At 30.5% G+C, this 17,522-nt stretch overlaps 1 pseudogene; it reads left to right on the top strand.

Moving 5' to 3' along the window:
* Positions 1-829: 829 nt before the first annotated feature.
* Positions 830-17,330, top strand: LOC119673902 (annotated as a pseudogene).
* The last annotated feature ends 192 nt before the right edge of the window (positions 17,331-17,522 follow it).

A 17,522-nucleotide genomic window follows, 5' to 3' on the forward strand; every position in this document is an offset into this window, starting at 1 on the left:
TATGCTGTTTTTTTTTTATAAAAACAGTTTTTTTTTATAAAAATTATTTTATAAAATAATCTTTATTTTATAAAATAAAGATTAAATAATTTATTGTAGAAGCAAATAGCAATGTTTATCATGCATACTAGGAAAGCATAATCCTTATTATAGTCCATATTTGTAGCTATATGCCTTTTAGGAAATGAAAAAAGAAGATTACCAGTGAACAGCTTTTGGATCAATAGTTTCATGAGATGTAATTATTTTTTTAAAATAGACTTTATTTCTTTCGATATGAATAGGTATAGGATATTGAAAGGATCGGGTTTTAAAATAATTGTATGTTTTGTTTTTGGTTATAGCCTATATGATATCACAGAGAATTAATGTTGTTCTTGAAGGTTGTTTAAGATTTAAAATTTAATTCCATTAAATAGTCTCTAAAATTATTAATAAGATTGGTATATGTGTATTTATTTAACTATCTAAAATAGGAACGCAAAATAAATTCTCACGAAAAAGAGACTGCAGGAGTTGGAACTGATAATCATTTTTAAAACAATAATGGAATAATCCTAAACAGTGCAAAATAGGCTTGAATACATTTAAAAGATACTAAATAACGTTAGTATATAGTACAATACATCAAGCTGGTCGCAGTGCATAGGGGCCTTAGCCTAACTGTAAACCCCCCAATATCAGTGATCATTGAAATAACGTAAATTGTTGCAAATATGCTTTATTGAAATAAAGAAATCGTACTTCTTGGGTTCCTTGTACTTTTTTATATGAAATAAGAAAATTTTATTAAAAAACTGTATTTGTAATTATTTTTGTTTTCTTTTCAGATAACTCTCATAAATAAATAGTAACTAAAACTAAAGTGAAAGAGTGTTGTTACAAAAATGTAACTGAAGAACAACGAAAAAATCTGCAACAACCTGAGCTATGTTAACAGTATCTGTTAACAATAGCCTCGTTGCTTTCTAATTTAACTAATGCAGAAACCGAACTTTTTACTTCTAATAAGTTACAGACTATGGTTTTCAACCAGAGTACACAATTAAGATATTTTCTAATGATAGTATTGAAAATTTGTATTGAATAAGACATTTTGTTTTAATGAGACACAATGATATCATCCCCACGTACACCAATGCAGTGTAAAGGAGGAACAAATGGTACTAGGATGGGTGGATTTGCCAATATTTATGCATTGCAGTTTATTTTGTGGTTGGTCTTTATTTGGACTTACAACGTAAATGCTGAACCGTATGGCAGCAGTTCAGTTGGAATACACATTCCTGGAGGGAATCCTGGTATCATAAGCGAATCCCGTTGTCCTCGTGTTTGTTCATGTAATGGATTGACTGTGGATTGTTCCCATCGCGGACTAACCCAAGTGCCCAGGAAAATATATTCCGATGTGGAAAGACTGTGAGTATAGAAACTTAAATATACTCATATTAATTTTATTTTTTTTGTTATTCTTCATTATAATAAATAAATAATTAAATAAAAACTAGTAAGTGAAGAAGGGAATTATCCTTGCTTCTCTAACGTGTTTACAAGTTCACACGGTGCTAATACATTAATCGTTATAAAGGTGACTCATGAATATATATATATAAAGTGACTTATACAAAATTTCGTGTTTTAATAGGCTAGCTATGTTATGCTTAATAAATTCTTATAATCGTTAGTAATCATCACCTACGTTAATATGTGAAAATACAAAAATGTAATTCAGAAAAATTGTAAACAAATTGATTCACAAAGTAAATTTATATATTAGGCCTTTTCGGTGGCTCGCAAGTACGGCAAAAAATGCATGTTGGCCTATGTTGGCCACGCGAGTCATTGGCATCACTGTCAAATGTTTTGTTTTGACAAGCAGCAAATTTTGTATATGTGCATATAAATCAAATATATTTATATAAAAATATTATAAAATTAAAATGAACACGGAATTAAAAGGAATGGTAAGAATATTGGAAATTTAAAAATAAAACACTAAGATAAGTAAATTTTTGTAGGTACTGTCGATGTTGGGAGAAGAAAGCAACGTTTTGCAGCGGCCGAGGGATGCAAGTTATTTCACGGATTTTTTAAATGTTATGAATGTTCGTGTCAAGCAGCACTCTAGAAAACACTTCGTTTCCTTTGTGGTCCATAGTTTGCGTGTATTTCTATAAAAAAATTTTTTAGAAAAACTTCAAAAATTATGTTTGTTTATTAATTTTACGTATGTAAACTACAAATTAAATGAAATAAAATAAATGTTACTTGGTAATAACTAACATAATAAAAAATTCAATGTGCTTAATACTTACGATTTCTCCATTCTTATTATTTCTTCGTTACTTTTCAAGATTTTTCAAATTTTTGAATTCTGTTTGAATTTTTATTTCCTCAATTTTTGACATTTGATTGCACTATTCGTTGGAATTTTCAATGAAGGTTCACAATAGTTCGCTTATTGCGTTGGTAACATTTTTTTTTTTACTGGCCGATGTGGTTGGCCAGCATAGTTATGCTAGTTACGCGAGGTAGAGAAAATAGTGTTGTTGTTTTGCGTACATTGCGGCCAGTATAAGCCTGCATAGGCCAACAACTTGCTGTTTTTTGTCGTACTTGCGAGCCACCGAATACGCCTATTATTTGTAATTTTGTTTCGTTCCAATATAGTTTATTGAAATTCTTTAACGAGTGGCGCATAATATTTGTTCTAGTACAGTTACTAAGTAACGCAAACATATGTCAATACATACTTAAGGTATTGTTTTACCGATTCATCAATTCCGAGATCGTCTATAATATAAATGAATAGAAACGCCGATAATTCATATCTCTGTTCGACTTACGTAAATCGCCTTATCCTCATCCCAATAAATCTGCATTTTAAGATTTATTCTTTTTGATATTAAAAAATCGGTAATTATTAATATACTATTTTATTTATAGTATAACAATATTTTATAGCTATGCTGTGTGTGTTGCTGCCTTTCTAGAGTACATTTCGTGTCTCAAAAGTGTAATAAAAGTCATGTATTTATTTAATAATATAACCTTTTGATAACAGTTGTTATTGTTCTAACCCGACTAAAGCTAGGGTAAGTCTGGTTACACGAATTCTAAGAATTTATTGTATCGCTACCAACAATTCAGTATATATAGTCATTATATAATCTGATAGTCTCAATTATTTTTTTATAGAAAACTTAAGTCCCTCCAATCAATGTCACGTACATAAGTTAGTAAACACTGTAAAAATTACACTTAATTTAACTTTTAAATAAAATTTGTTTTTATTATTTTTAATTTATATGAAAGTCTACTTAAGAAACGAGTTTATCTTATAAAGGCAAAATCGTACGTGAAAAAAAAAATTTCGTACGAAAAAAATAATACAGAACAAGATAACATCAGAATCACGACAGATAATGATAATAGCCTCAAGGAAATCTTTAAGAATAGAGAATACACAAAATGGCGAACAAATTAGACACGTCCTTACTTAGACTCTAATGAAATAAAATAAATAAAATTTAACAGTATCTCAGAGTATTATGATCAGGATCTCAGAAAATATATTTACCTACTACTAAAACTGGCTCTAATCGCCAGAATTTTTATCTGACGAAGAAAACAATTTCTACCACAGTATCCTAAAGAATCAGAAAAAACAACAATTTCCAGAAGTCTCATATCCTTTCAAACAAAAACAATATACTATCATATCAAACAGTTCCATTAGATGGTAGTGCGGGTCCCGCATCTAGGTATCTAGCCGACAGCGCCAATTCTGCTAAGAATGGGTAAAGGATAAAGCAGCTGTCTGTCTAGCGTGGAGCTAATCTGTAATTTCGTATTTGTAGCGACACCTTTTGATTTTCATCCAGTCGTTAATCAGAGTTTCCATTGTAGATCAACTATCCCAGCTAAATAAAATGCATTTTAGTTTTTTATTCATCTAGATTATAGCTCATTTGCAACTCTTTAATTGAAAAGATCATTATTCTTTGTAAGAAGGAGCGATTTATTTCCATGCACTGAGAATCTTCAATTATTGGAAAAGATATCAAGTGTTTATCTCTATGCAATAAAATACAACAACAACTGTAAATGGCAATATACTATACATATTGTTTCCTTTTGTAAATAACATTAGATACATATGCTACAATCAATTGTAAGACGCGTTGTTTACAAATTTTGCTACACATGTTTCAATTAATCGTAGAACGCATTGTGCAATCTTATTAATTGTTGTAAAAAAGTAAGCAGAAGACGTGTGAATTAGGTGAACTCGCCGATTTAATACTAATTGATTATATATAGCAACGAGTGTGCGTATAAAATTTTTTTTAATGTCAGTTCGATGTGAAAATTTATTGCCGTGAAATGGTAATAAATCTTTAGAAGAATTTTTAATGAAATCAAACGAAAAGTATTTGACCTCTCAAATTAACATTCAATATGAAATGACAGATATCTTGGTCATGAATGTAATGATACTCGATCTATTGTACGTTATGAGTTATTTTGGTTTTAGAGGAATTTTATGACCAGATAAAAATTAATGAGGTTCGGTTGGAATATAATGACAATCCAAAGGATCCACTCCATCGTATTCCCGAAGAAAAGACGAAGAATTAAAAATCATCGGAAACTTTTAATAAATCTTTAGATACTCTTTAAGAAGAGCTTTCTTAATTGATACTCATTCAATTATATTATATTTTATAGTTATATTAGAGTGGCAGCCTCGTCGACCAAATCTTAGATACGTACAAATAATGGTCCATTGTGACATCACACGTAAGACAATGTCCATACGTAGTTCTGAAGCAGCACCTTAAACGTAGAAGTCCGAAAAATTGAGTGCACAATCACTTTTTTTCTTAAAAGGAATAAGACAGCTCCCTCATTCGAGTAGAACAGAAACAATCTGTCAAACTTATAAACTTGCCCCTAATTCTAAAGGATGAAAGTTTTATTAAATGAGTTAAAAAATTGGCTCCAAGATTTTGAATCTGACAAGATTTTGAATCTGAATTGGAGTACACTTTTCTCCTTATCCGCGGATCCACAACTGTGACAAAAACTGTTAGACCAAATCTTATGGCATGCCTTTCCAATGCGTAGTGGCCTATCAGTACCGGTACCATAGTGCTGAGTTGATTTGGTTTTAGTTGAACCAGTCAACCGAAACGTATTATGAGTAACTTCCACCACATATGTGAGTCTTTCAATATAACGATGTCGAAGGAAACTACAGTGCCTATGAACTAGCTAAACGTAGTACTAATCCTCCCCTGAATATGAAGAGAATAGGTATCAGAATACCTCATATGACCTTTGTAAATTAAGATTGAAGAATAGTCTCATTCAAAAGACGAACTCTTGTCCTGATCAAATGACTACATTTGACTGACGTCCAGATTAATGTAGTCGCCACTTGATAGAACAAAGTCAAGGGATTTACTCAGCTTACTATGGCAGGATATGTCTAAGCTTGTGGCTTGCATAACCGTTCGCTGACTATTTGCTACACACTATCTTAGACTGAGAATTCTCTATTATAAATATTGTAGAAATTGTAAAAATAAGAAAGAGCTTTGACCAAAATTAGAACGAACTTTTTAGACATTCTGTACTCTATTGGGGCCTTGAAATGGTTTCATAATTTAAGTTAATGTACGTTAATTAATTTAATTTACGTTGCGGTCTTATATGAAGTAGTGGTATCACAATGAAATAGTAGAGTCTTAGAAAATGACTAATTTGAATGTTTGAACTGCAAGTAAGAGGCTAAGTCTGGTCGTGTGTAACTTTCACGAATTTAAAAAAAAAATTGATATTTACTAAATCACAACCTGATTCATACCTGAAATGAAGGCAAATGTTTAGAAATAGGTACGCATAAAGGAACACAGAAACAACAGGTAGAGTGATTGCAATGTTAGCCTAACACAAGGGAGAAACAAATTACAAATGTATTTCGATATTAGATAAGGAAAGGACGCACGACAAAAGAACGACACTTAAGATGTAGAGGATACATCCTAAAAATCATTAACCGAACAATGGAAAGTGCAATGCAAATCACAGCGACAACATTATCTTAAGCTACCTATTACTGCAATATCAGACTCCTGTAGATATATTTCGTGTTTTTTTAATAGAGACATGTTGAATTCCGGGACATAATCGTTATTACTTAGCAGTGCTCATCTGTCATCTTTAATTATTCTAATGATGATATATATATTTGTATTGTAGTTTAATACATATATGACATAAATTAACCATACTTAATAACAGAAGAGTATTAAATTCTTGTTATATATGACTACTAACTGTTCTTATTATTTTGTTTTAAATATTTGTTTTTATGTTTATATAAATATATATATATTATTTTCAGTGATTTACAAGGCAACAATATTACTGTAATATTTGAACATGACTTTCAACGGCTTTCAAAACTAAGGATACTGTAAGTAAAAAACATTTGTGTTATCTTTTTATTTTAATTTTTTTTTAACTTTTTATTTATTTATTTTTTTTTTTGTTTTTAGCCAATTGACAGATAATCAAATTCACACGATTGAAAAAGGTGCCTTTCAAGACTTAACATCTTTGGAGAGACTGTAAGTAGTCGTTTAGCAAGGTTTTCTGATTTAGTGCTTATGTACGAGTAAATGTAGAATTTTTATTTAATACTTCTTATGTTTGATTTAATTTATTTCTTATGTATATGGATTTTTTAACTTGGGATTTGTGCACGTTACAATTAAACTGCATTGCTTTAAAGACGCCTTAACAACAATCGGCTAAAGGCAATCCCTGAAAACTTTGTGATAAGTTCAGCAAGTCTTTTACGATTGTAAGTAGTTTAGATATTAGTTATAATTTTGTAGAGATTTCTGTACTTCCGTAGATAGTTGTCTTGAAATATTTTTTGCTTTAAATTGATTTCATGAACGTTTTTTTTTGTGAAATATGAAATAAGTTGTAAGTAACTTGGTAATATTTAACTATTTCTTTGCTAGAGATATTTCTCATAATGCTATAGCTACTGTTGGACGACGTTCTTTTAAGGGAGCGCAATCATTACGGAGCCTGCAAATTGATAATAATCAAATAACTTGTATGGATGAACACGTTTTCAAAGGACTCATTGAGTTAGAAATTCTGTACGTAAAGTTGTAAAGTTGTGACTATGTATTGCATGTTTATTGTATTTTGTGTGGTATAAAATGTAGTAGAAAAAAGTTTTTAAATTCTCTTCAAAGAATTTCTATTGAATTTCTATTGTTTGAAATATTTAAAAGCTTGTGTATTAAAATTGAATTTACAAAATAATTTGATATTTAGAAATTGAAACCAATTGCAAAGCTGTGACTAACGTTAAGCTTCTAATCTTAAAAAATCTTAAAAAAAAGTTGTGATAAAAATCTTAAGTGTTAAAAATTATAAAAAAAAAATTCAAAATTATATTATCAATGTATTTTTTGTATACTAGTATGTAATCTTAATATTAAAAATAATCCTTAACATAGTTTTATCATATGTTAGAAAGAAATTTTTATACCTATCTCATACGAAGTGTGGAAACTGCAAGTCTATACAATCTATCCGTCTATATATTCGAATAGACTTTATTCCTTAAGTTAATTCAATTTATCCATGTCTTCTGATTATTTGTTTGTCAGCTTGTAGCAAACTAATCTCTCAGTTTGATTTTTAAAGTCAATTAAGACGAGAAAAACTATTTTCTTGATAGAAAGATATCAGTTGCGGATATGTAGTATATTGAATATATTAGACATTTAGATTTGTACACATTTTGCAAACGGTTCTTGAACATTTGTCAGGCTTATTACATTTGTAACTTATTTTTTATCCAAATTTCATTTAGACTAAATTAAATTTAGATAAAACTATCATGCAAGCATTTTCACGATATTTCTTGAATATTGAACAAATATAATCTTTTACCATCAACAATTGAATCAATCAGCTCAGATTTGAGTATAGGTAGATTGTTCATAAACAAGATTTAATCGTATTTAATCGTATTATTCGTATTTAAAAAAAAAATATATATATTAAATTTTTCTGCTCTAAAGTAAAGACTTTTATTAATGAATTATGGTTACAAGAACGGCCGGGTCTACGTTCCGGAGTCACACCCCCAAAGGGACTTCACAAGCAGGTCCTGGCGGGTTACAACAACAACATTAATGAATTATCAATAACTTTATATGAAGGGTATTTAAGTTTTATCTAAATTCTTATTTTCTCTATACTTCAGTTTTAAATAAAATTAAATTCTGCTTTTAAATAGAATAAAAGTAAATATTGTTATGTTTGTAATAAACGTGGAATAACTTTATAAAATATTTTAATATTTTACTGATGCTTTTCTATATATAGAACATTAAACAACAACAATTTAACTACAATTCCTCATAATGTGTTTAATGGATTGGGACGACTACGTGCATTACGACTTTCGGATAATCCATTTTCCTGCGATTGCCACTTATCTTGGCTGTCACGATATTTACGTAATGCACCTCGTCTTGCGCCCTATACTCGCTGTCAGTCACCATCGCAATTAAAAGGACAAAACTTAGCTGACCTACATGATCAAGAATTTAAATGTTCAGGTAAATTTGTTTATATTCTCTATATTTTTTCAGTTGAACATCAATTGAAAAGTAAACAAAAATTACAGTTTTATATGAAAATAATATATTAAATGTCGCAATTATAAATATAAGTATAGGTTTTTTTCTATTTTGCTGTTTTTATACAATGAATCGTATTTTATCAAGTAATCAGACGACGTATAAATTCAGTGCAATTTACTATTTCGCATTTCTATGCTGATAATTGGCAAAGCTACAGGGCACTTTTAAATGTAGTAAATCTGTAATTGTAACAGTTTTGAGATTTCAGTTTTATCTAATAATAATACTTATTGAAGAGTTATAGAACAGTCGATAACAATATCAGTGTAGACGTATAGTCTCATGGTCCCTGGATCTAAATAATTTTTCCGACAATTTTTTTTTATATATTTTCATAATTTATAAAATACAATTTATGTTGAAGTATCTTAAATCTATAACTGTTAAGTTCCTTCGTATACTTAAGGATGTATCGCCTCTAAGAAATTACAAATTTGTTAATAATATAAACACAGCAAGTGAATTTGTTAATAAAACTTTCACAGCCAATTAACAAAACTCCAGAAAAATGTGCGAGCATAGAAGTCAAGTACGGCTTTGAGTCAGTTGGTTAAGGTGCGCTGACTCTGAGCTTCTAATTTGGCAGGGCACAAGTTCGATTTCTGGTACTTGCAGTCTCACGATGGGTATTTGGCAATACTTGAAACAGCTATATGGTCAACCAAAAATTCAATTAATTAAAGTAATATAAAATTCGAAAAACCTTTTTATCAAATCTGTTATTTAAATAATTAGTGCCGTAAGGACAAGGTATCTATTTTCGCATAGAGAAAAGGTTTGACAGTGAAGAACTGTTCATAAATTGAAGCATGCGACTTTTATTGTTTATTCGTAAACAACAATTATAACTATTATAAATTTGTATTATCAAATTATTAACACTACTGTTGTAGTTTGTTATAGTGCTCCTAATCTCAATCATTCAATATCGTGAACAAGACAAATTCTCGTGTTATGTTGCTAATAATATATTTTTTCTTCTTCACAATATAAGAAAATAAAATGCATACTTACATATTAAAGGTCTAACCGAGCATGCTCCCATGGAATGTAGTTCAGAAAACAGTTGTCCGCATCCTTGTCGATGTGCTGATGGAATAGTTGACTGCCGCGAAAAAAGTTTGACATCGGTACCTTCATCATTGCCAGACGATACAACTGAATTGTAAATATAAACTTAAAGAGAAAATATCAAAACTTGAAAATTTTAAATTATTTTTGTTCTTCAGGCGATTGGAACAAAATTTTATCACTGAACTACCACCGAAAGCGTTTGCAAATTTTAGACGATTGCGACGCATTGATTTATCAAATAATAACATTTCGAGAATAGCGCATGATGCTTTAAGTGGCCTAAAAGCACTAACTACTCTGTGAGTATTTATATATATTACATATATATATATTTTTTTTTTTTAAGCTATTCATAATTATTTTGCAAATAAATTCTAATGATGCCGCTTTTTTTTTTGTTAATTTGAAATCATTAAACCTTTACTCTTTACGAATACTTTTATTTTGCTTTTTGGATTCTAATGTTAAAATGGCACAAATTTTAATAAAAAAATAAACCATTGTTCTTTTTAGAGTTCTTTATGGGAACAAAATAAAGGACTTGCCTTCAGGTGTATTTAAAGGACTAACTTCACTTCAATTGCTTTTACTTAACGCCAACGAGATTTCATGCATACGAAAGGACGCCTTTCGTGACTTACATAGTCTAAGTTTGCTCTCACTTTACGACAATAATATCCAGTCCTTAGCGAATGGGACATTTGATGCCATGAAAAGTATTCAGACTTTGTAAGTATGATTGATATAAGTTCACTTTAAATGACATATTTTTATTTAAGTATACGGATGCAATATCATCTCTGCATATAAATTATATGCAGAAGAAATTCATTGACTGTCATAAAATATATCCTTTTTTATAATATATAAATATATATATATAGATGTGTACAAATATCACAGTGACTGATAATAAAGTTATTTTTTTTTTCGGATTATTTAGACATTTGGCAAAGAATCCTTTTGTTTGTGATTGCAATTTACGTTGGTTAGCTGATTACCTGTACAAAAATCCTATAGAAACAAGTGGTGCACGTTGTGAATCACCGAAGCGAATGCACCGAAAGCGTATCGAATCACTGCGGGAAGAGAAGTTCAAGTGTAAATATAACAAAATACACTATTTTATAAAACAATACCAATTAACAAATAAAATAATTATATAAATTTTATGAACTTTAAATAGTTGCAGAAATTGAATAAAATATAATATATATAAACTCATTAGGTTCATGGGATGAAATGCGTATAAAATTATCTGGCGAATGTCGTACGAACACTGACTGTCCTTCAATGTGTCATTGTGAAGGAACAATTGTTGACTGCTCAGGCCGTGGACTTAAAGAAATTCCACGAGATGTACCGCTGTATACAACTCAGCTGTGCGTTTAATAACAACAATAAATTTAATTTATATATTTAATTAAAGAAATATTCTTTTTTAGTTTACTTTATAATAATGAAATCGGTCGAATAAACTCGGATGGATTATTTGGTCGTCTACCGCATCTCACAAAACTTGATATGAAACATAATCATATCACAAGCATTGAACCTAACGCATTTGAAGGAGCATCTCGAATTCAAGAACTTCAATTGGGAGAAAATAAGATTAAACAAATATCAAACAAAATGTTTCTAGGTCTACATCAATTAAAAATTTTGTAAGTTATACATTTTATATAATAATACTCGTATTCTATTTCATAACTTGTATACATTTCTATTATAGAAACTTATTGGACAACGAGATTTCTTGCGTCATGCCTGGGTCTTTTGAGTTTCTATCTGCTCTGACTACTCTGTAAGTGCCTATTTAAAATTATTTAGATTATATATGCATAATAAAAATTAATTAAAATTTAACTTATTTTTCTTATATAATATTTGTATAGAAATCTCGCTTCAAATCCATTCAATTGCAATTGTCATCTGGCTTGGTTTTCAGAATGGTTACGTAAAAAAGGATTTATGGGTGCCACTCCGCGATGCGCATCTCCAGCTAAAGTACGTGATGTTCAGATTCGAGATCTGCAGCATAACGAATTTAAATGTTCGCCCGATAATAACGAGGGATGTTTGGGTGATGGTTATTGTCCACCGGCATGCACATGCACTGGTACTGTTGTACGGTGTTCCCGGAATCAGTTAAAAGAAATTCCGCGTGGTATACCAGCTGAAACCTCAGAACTATATCTTGAATCCAATGATATTACATTAATACACATTGATAGGATAAAACATCTTAAATCGCTGACTCGATTGTAAGTTTCTACATATAGTATATTTGGCCTTGTTATAACGAACTTAATGTCTTCTTTTTCTTTTTTTTTTTTGTAAAGGGATTTGAGCAATAATCAAATAACAATTCTTTCTAATCACACTTTTGCCAACTTAACAAAACTCTCTACACTGTAAGTATTTTTTTATTTCAAATGTGCAAGATGTGTAAAAAATGCAATGCCTTTAAGTACAAGTGTTTTTTCCGATTGTTGTCGATGAATGATGTTCAGCATAAGTTGTTGACATAAATTTACAGGCAAATGATTAATTCCTTATGTTACAGATAATTCACGTTCTAAGACTGTAATGTATGCTAGTAGAATATTTTTAAGTATCTTGCAAATAAAAAATTGCTTGGAATAATTGACAATTGCATTTATGTTATTCATTTTTCGTTCTCTTAGGATTATATCGTACAATAAACTACAGTGCCTACAGCAACATGCACTCTCAGGACTTCATAACTTACGTGTTTTATCTTTACATGGAAATCGTATTTCAATGCTTCCCGAAGGGTCCTTTGATGATTTAAAATCCTTAACACATATGTAATTTATTTTGAAATTTAAAATATTTGATAAATATTTAATTATGGGTTCTGTTATAGTGCGCTTGGAAGTAATCCATTATATTGTGATTGCTCGTTAAAATGGTTTTCGGATTGGATCAAACTAGATTACGTAGAACCAGGAATCGCACGTTGCTCAGAGCCAGAATATATGAAGGATAAACTAATACTATCAACACCTTCTCATAATTTTGTATGTAAATCAAAAGTAAGCAGTGATATATTAGCAAAGTGTGATGCTTGTTATACACATCCTTGCAATAACAATGGTCAGTGTTTGCCGTTACCACAACGAGACTACCAATGTCTATGTCAGCCTGGCTATCACGGCAGGCACTGTGAGTTTATGATTGACGCTTGTTATGGGAATCCTTGTCGTAATAATGCAACTTGTACTGTATTGGAAGAAGGCAGATTCAGTTGTCAGTGTGTACCTGGTTATACAGGCGTTCGTTGTGAGACAAATATAGATGATTGCCTAGGGGAAGTAAAATGTCAAAATAATGCCACTTGCATTGATGGAGTGGAGTCATATAGATGCGAATGTCAACCTGGATTTTCTGGTAGGATACTTAAATCATGTTTTCGTATGTGTAATTACAAGTAAAATATTCCATTCATATTTTAGGTGAATTCTGTGACACAAAAATTAATTTCTGCAGCAAAGAATTCAACCCGTGTACTAATGGGGCTAAATGTCTAGATCACTTTACCCATTACACTTGTGAATGTACAGCCGGTTTCCGCGGCGATAACTGTACGGATAATATCGATGATTGTCAAAATCATATATGCCGAAATGGTGGTACATGTATTGATGGTATTAATGATTATGTATGTAAGTGTCCTGATGACTTCACCGGAAAATATTGTGAAGGACATAACATGGTTTCAATGATGTATCCACAAACATCACCTTGTCAGAACCATGAGTGTAAGCATGGTGTTTGCTTCCAACCAGTTCCCTCAGGTTCAGAATATCTCTGTAAATGTCATCCTGGTTATACAGGAAAATGGTGTGAATATCTAACAAGTATAAGTTTCGTACACAACAATTCCTTTGTTGAAATGGAACCTTTACGTACTAAACCTGATGCTAATGTTACTATTATTTTTAGTAGCACGGAACAAAATGGTATATTGATGTATGATGGTGAGGACGCGCATTTAGCGGTAGAGTTATTTAATGGTAGAATACGAATTAGCTATGATGTTGGAAACTATCCAGTGTCAACAATGTATAGTTTTGAAATGGTAGCTGATGGAAAATATCACTGTGTTGAACTTTTAGCTATAAAGAAAAACTTCACACTTCGTGTTAATCGAGGATTAGCTCGTTCTATTATTAATGAAGGGAAAAATGACTATTTAAAGTTATCAACACCATTATTTTTGGGAGGAATTCCTTTAGAAATTGGTCAACAGGCGTTTAAAAACTGGCAAATAAGAAATCTTACTAGTTTTAAAGGATGTATGAAAGAGGTCTGGATTAATCACAAATTAGTAGATTTTGGAAATGCTGCAAGGCAACAAAAAATAACCCCTGGTTGTGCCCTACTTGAAGGCGAAAATACTGAAGAGGAACAACAAGATTTCATGGATGAAACTCCGCATATTAAAGAAGAAGTATAGCTACTACTGAAACACTAAAATTATTAAAGAATTTAATAATTAATATATGTATGTTTTCATTTAATAGGTGGACGCGTGCGAAAATAATAAATGCCGTAAGGGAAGTCGTTGCGTTCCAAATATGCAGTCGCGAGATGGTTATCAGTGCAAATGTAGGCAGGGCCATAAAGGTCGTTACTGTGAGCAAGGTGAAGATGTAACAGAGACTCTTGTGGCAACTGGTAAATATTTCCTTCAATTACAATATATTGCTTTTATTATAGAAATGGGCGTTATAATTTAGTTTTTAATAAAAATATTCCAGCTTCTTGCCGTAAAGAACAGGTTCGAGAATATTACACAGAAAATGATTGCCGGTCAAGACAACCTCTAAAGTATGCAAAATGTGTTGGTGGGTGTGGGAATCAGTGTTGTGCAGCTAAAATTGTGCGAAGAAGAAAAGTATATATTTATGTAGAACTTCTGCAACTCTAATCTAAAACTAAAATGAAATATAATTTCAGGTTCGCATGATATGTAACAATAATAAAAAGTATATAAAGAATTTGGACATTGTACGTAAATGTGGATGTACAAAAAAATGCTACTGACTGAAAGATGCGACTACCCAAATGCTAAGCAGTAGCGAAGATGTTAACTTAGGGCAAAATAATTTATATAATACAAATAATTTTAGTAACCATAGAATAAGTAGAAACAATGATAAACAACATATTACTACCAAATATGAAGAATCGATATTACAGGAAAACACTGGCACAAATGAATCACAATTGAAAGAAAGTAATGAAAGTAATGAAAGTAAAACTGATATAAATTTAAAGTTGGGCGGTGATGATTATGAATCAGAAAGAATGCAACTAAATCCAAGTACAGATTTTTATAATGACTATGACAATGAAAAATTCGGAAATACAGGAACACAAAATAAATACTACGAGTCACTTCCAGAAGCAAAAAGTTTAATATTTGAATCTCATAAAGTTGAGGAAGATATGGGATATGACGAAGATGATGAACAATTAACTGTAACTATCGAGAAAACAACTGATTATCCTATAATTAAACCAAATTTTGAGAAAAATTTTAATGAAAATGAAAAAGAAAAAAACAATTATAATCAATTTAGAGCAGATAATAACGAAAAAAATATTAAAAATCAACAAAAATTTATAACTGAGAATGCAAATAGGGACTTAGTTGACACGCGGGAAAGCAGCGGCAATTTTGCTAACGATGATGAAGATTATGATATTGATACAGATAGAAGTTATGGCGATTATGATACTGATAATGATGAAAATTCTAAAAACTTTTTTAATAATAAACGCAAGTCAAATAGTAGATATTTTCGGAAAAATACAAATGACGCTATTAAAATAATTTCAACACCTTTAGGAAAAGTAGGTATAGTCTATCAACCAAATGAGAATAGTTACAATGATCAGGAAAATGTTGGTAAAAAACCAAAAATGACATTTACCGACTTTGATGCGTTATCTCCAGATCCGGAAAGTAGTCACCGATTAGCATCTTCTCATCCTAAAATAACACCTGTATTAACACCAGATGGCAAGGTTGCACTGCTTTACCGCGGCGACTCCGAAAACTCTAAATATGAGCCTATTCGCAATCTAACAAATAAATTTCAACAAAAAAATGTTAACTTTGACAATAACACAGTTGGAAATACTGAAAAGAATGCAGGCCTTAATTCTACAGACAACGAAACAATTGATTCTGAGCCAATGAATTTAGGTGATTCAGGCGAAGAAGAAAATATTGAGAAATCCGATTTTTCGAGAAATGTGCAAGTAAAGACCAATGAACAAAATTTAGAACCTATTCCACAATTTTCAGAAGTAATTCCCACTACTGGCTCGTTCATTATCAGGCCTACTGATACAATACTTCCTATGATAAATAAACCACTTTCTGAAGTGTTAGGAATAAAGAAAAATCAATTTAAACAATTTCGAATAAAAGATATACCAACGACAACAGAAACGAACAGTCGTTCTTTAGCTGAAATATATTTAGATCATTCAGAGACAACCAATTTACATTTCCTCACAAAAGTTAATTTAGCAGACTATTCAACTGCTACAAAATCGAAAAATACAGATATCGATTTTAGTCGCGACAATACCATGCTTGACGAACGCTCCCGTCAGAGAGAACTAAATCATGAACAATCAAATAACAATGACGTGAATAAGAACGGTTTCATTGAAAGAAACTTCGATACTATCGCAAATGAGGAGATACTTGCTAAAACTGAGGTTGTCAATTTAGCAGTGATCCCACATTTCGATGAGGAATTGCAGCAATTGCAAAGATTGCATGAACATGATAGACGTCATTATAGGCAAAGGCATAGATCTAGGCAATCCGCAGATGACTTGTCAGGAGTTCATTGTATCATGCAGGCCATGATGGGTATAGCAGCTATTTCGACTGTTTTTGGTATGCTTGGCACATTTTTTAAACAGCGTATTCTTGATCAAATTAGACTGATGCACTGGTAGTACAACAAGGGTATTCAATTGTACAAATAATTGCAATAGAATACCCAAATCATGCACAAAGTCTCTATCTATTCTTTCTACTAATATTACGATATTTATCTTTTTATGAAAGCAGAATTTGTGAAATAACTGTTCCATAATACATAAACGAAAATATAATATAATTTATACATATGTATTTAATTTAGTTTAATTTATATTCTCTAACAGCTACCCAAGCAACACTACTATAGTATAATGAGCAACTCAACAACTCATCATAATTAAATAATTGTAGTAACGTGAAAATTATATAAATTTTAGAAATATACAGTGGTCCTTCCTATTGGTCCAATATAATCATCTTTAATTGACTGATTAAAATTGTAACAAACAAAATGAAAAATGAAAAATGAAAAAAGAAAAACAAAAACAAAAACTCTCAATATGATCAATTATGACAGTGAATTTAAAACGAATTATTTTATTTTTTAAATGAAGAAACGAAATATTCAATTAGTATTAAAAATATGTACGTTAATATGAAAATATATTAAGGTAACTAAAAAATTAAGATATATAATTAGGTATAAGAATTAAACTAATTTATAAGGTGTTGAAAAATAGGATAATATCTAAGCTGGGTAGTCGCATGTAAATCTAACAATGTAATTAGAATAAGTATTAAAAACTGCATTTAATATTCACTAC

The sequence above is a fragment of the Teleopsis dalmanni genome, chromosome 2, assembly GCF_002237135.1.
Source record: "Teleopsis dalmanni isolate 2A chromosome 2, ASM223713v2, whole genome shotgun sequence".
Lineage (NCBI taxonomy): Eukaryota > Metazoa > Arthropoda > Insecta > Diptera > Diopsidae > Teleopsis > Teleopsis dalmanni.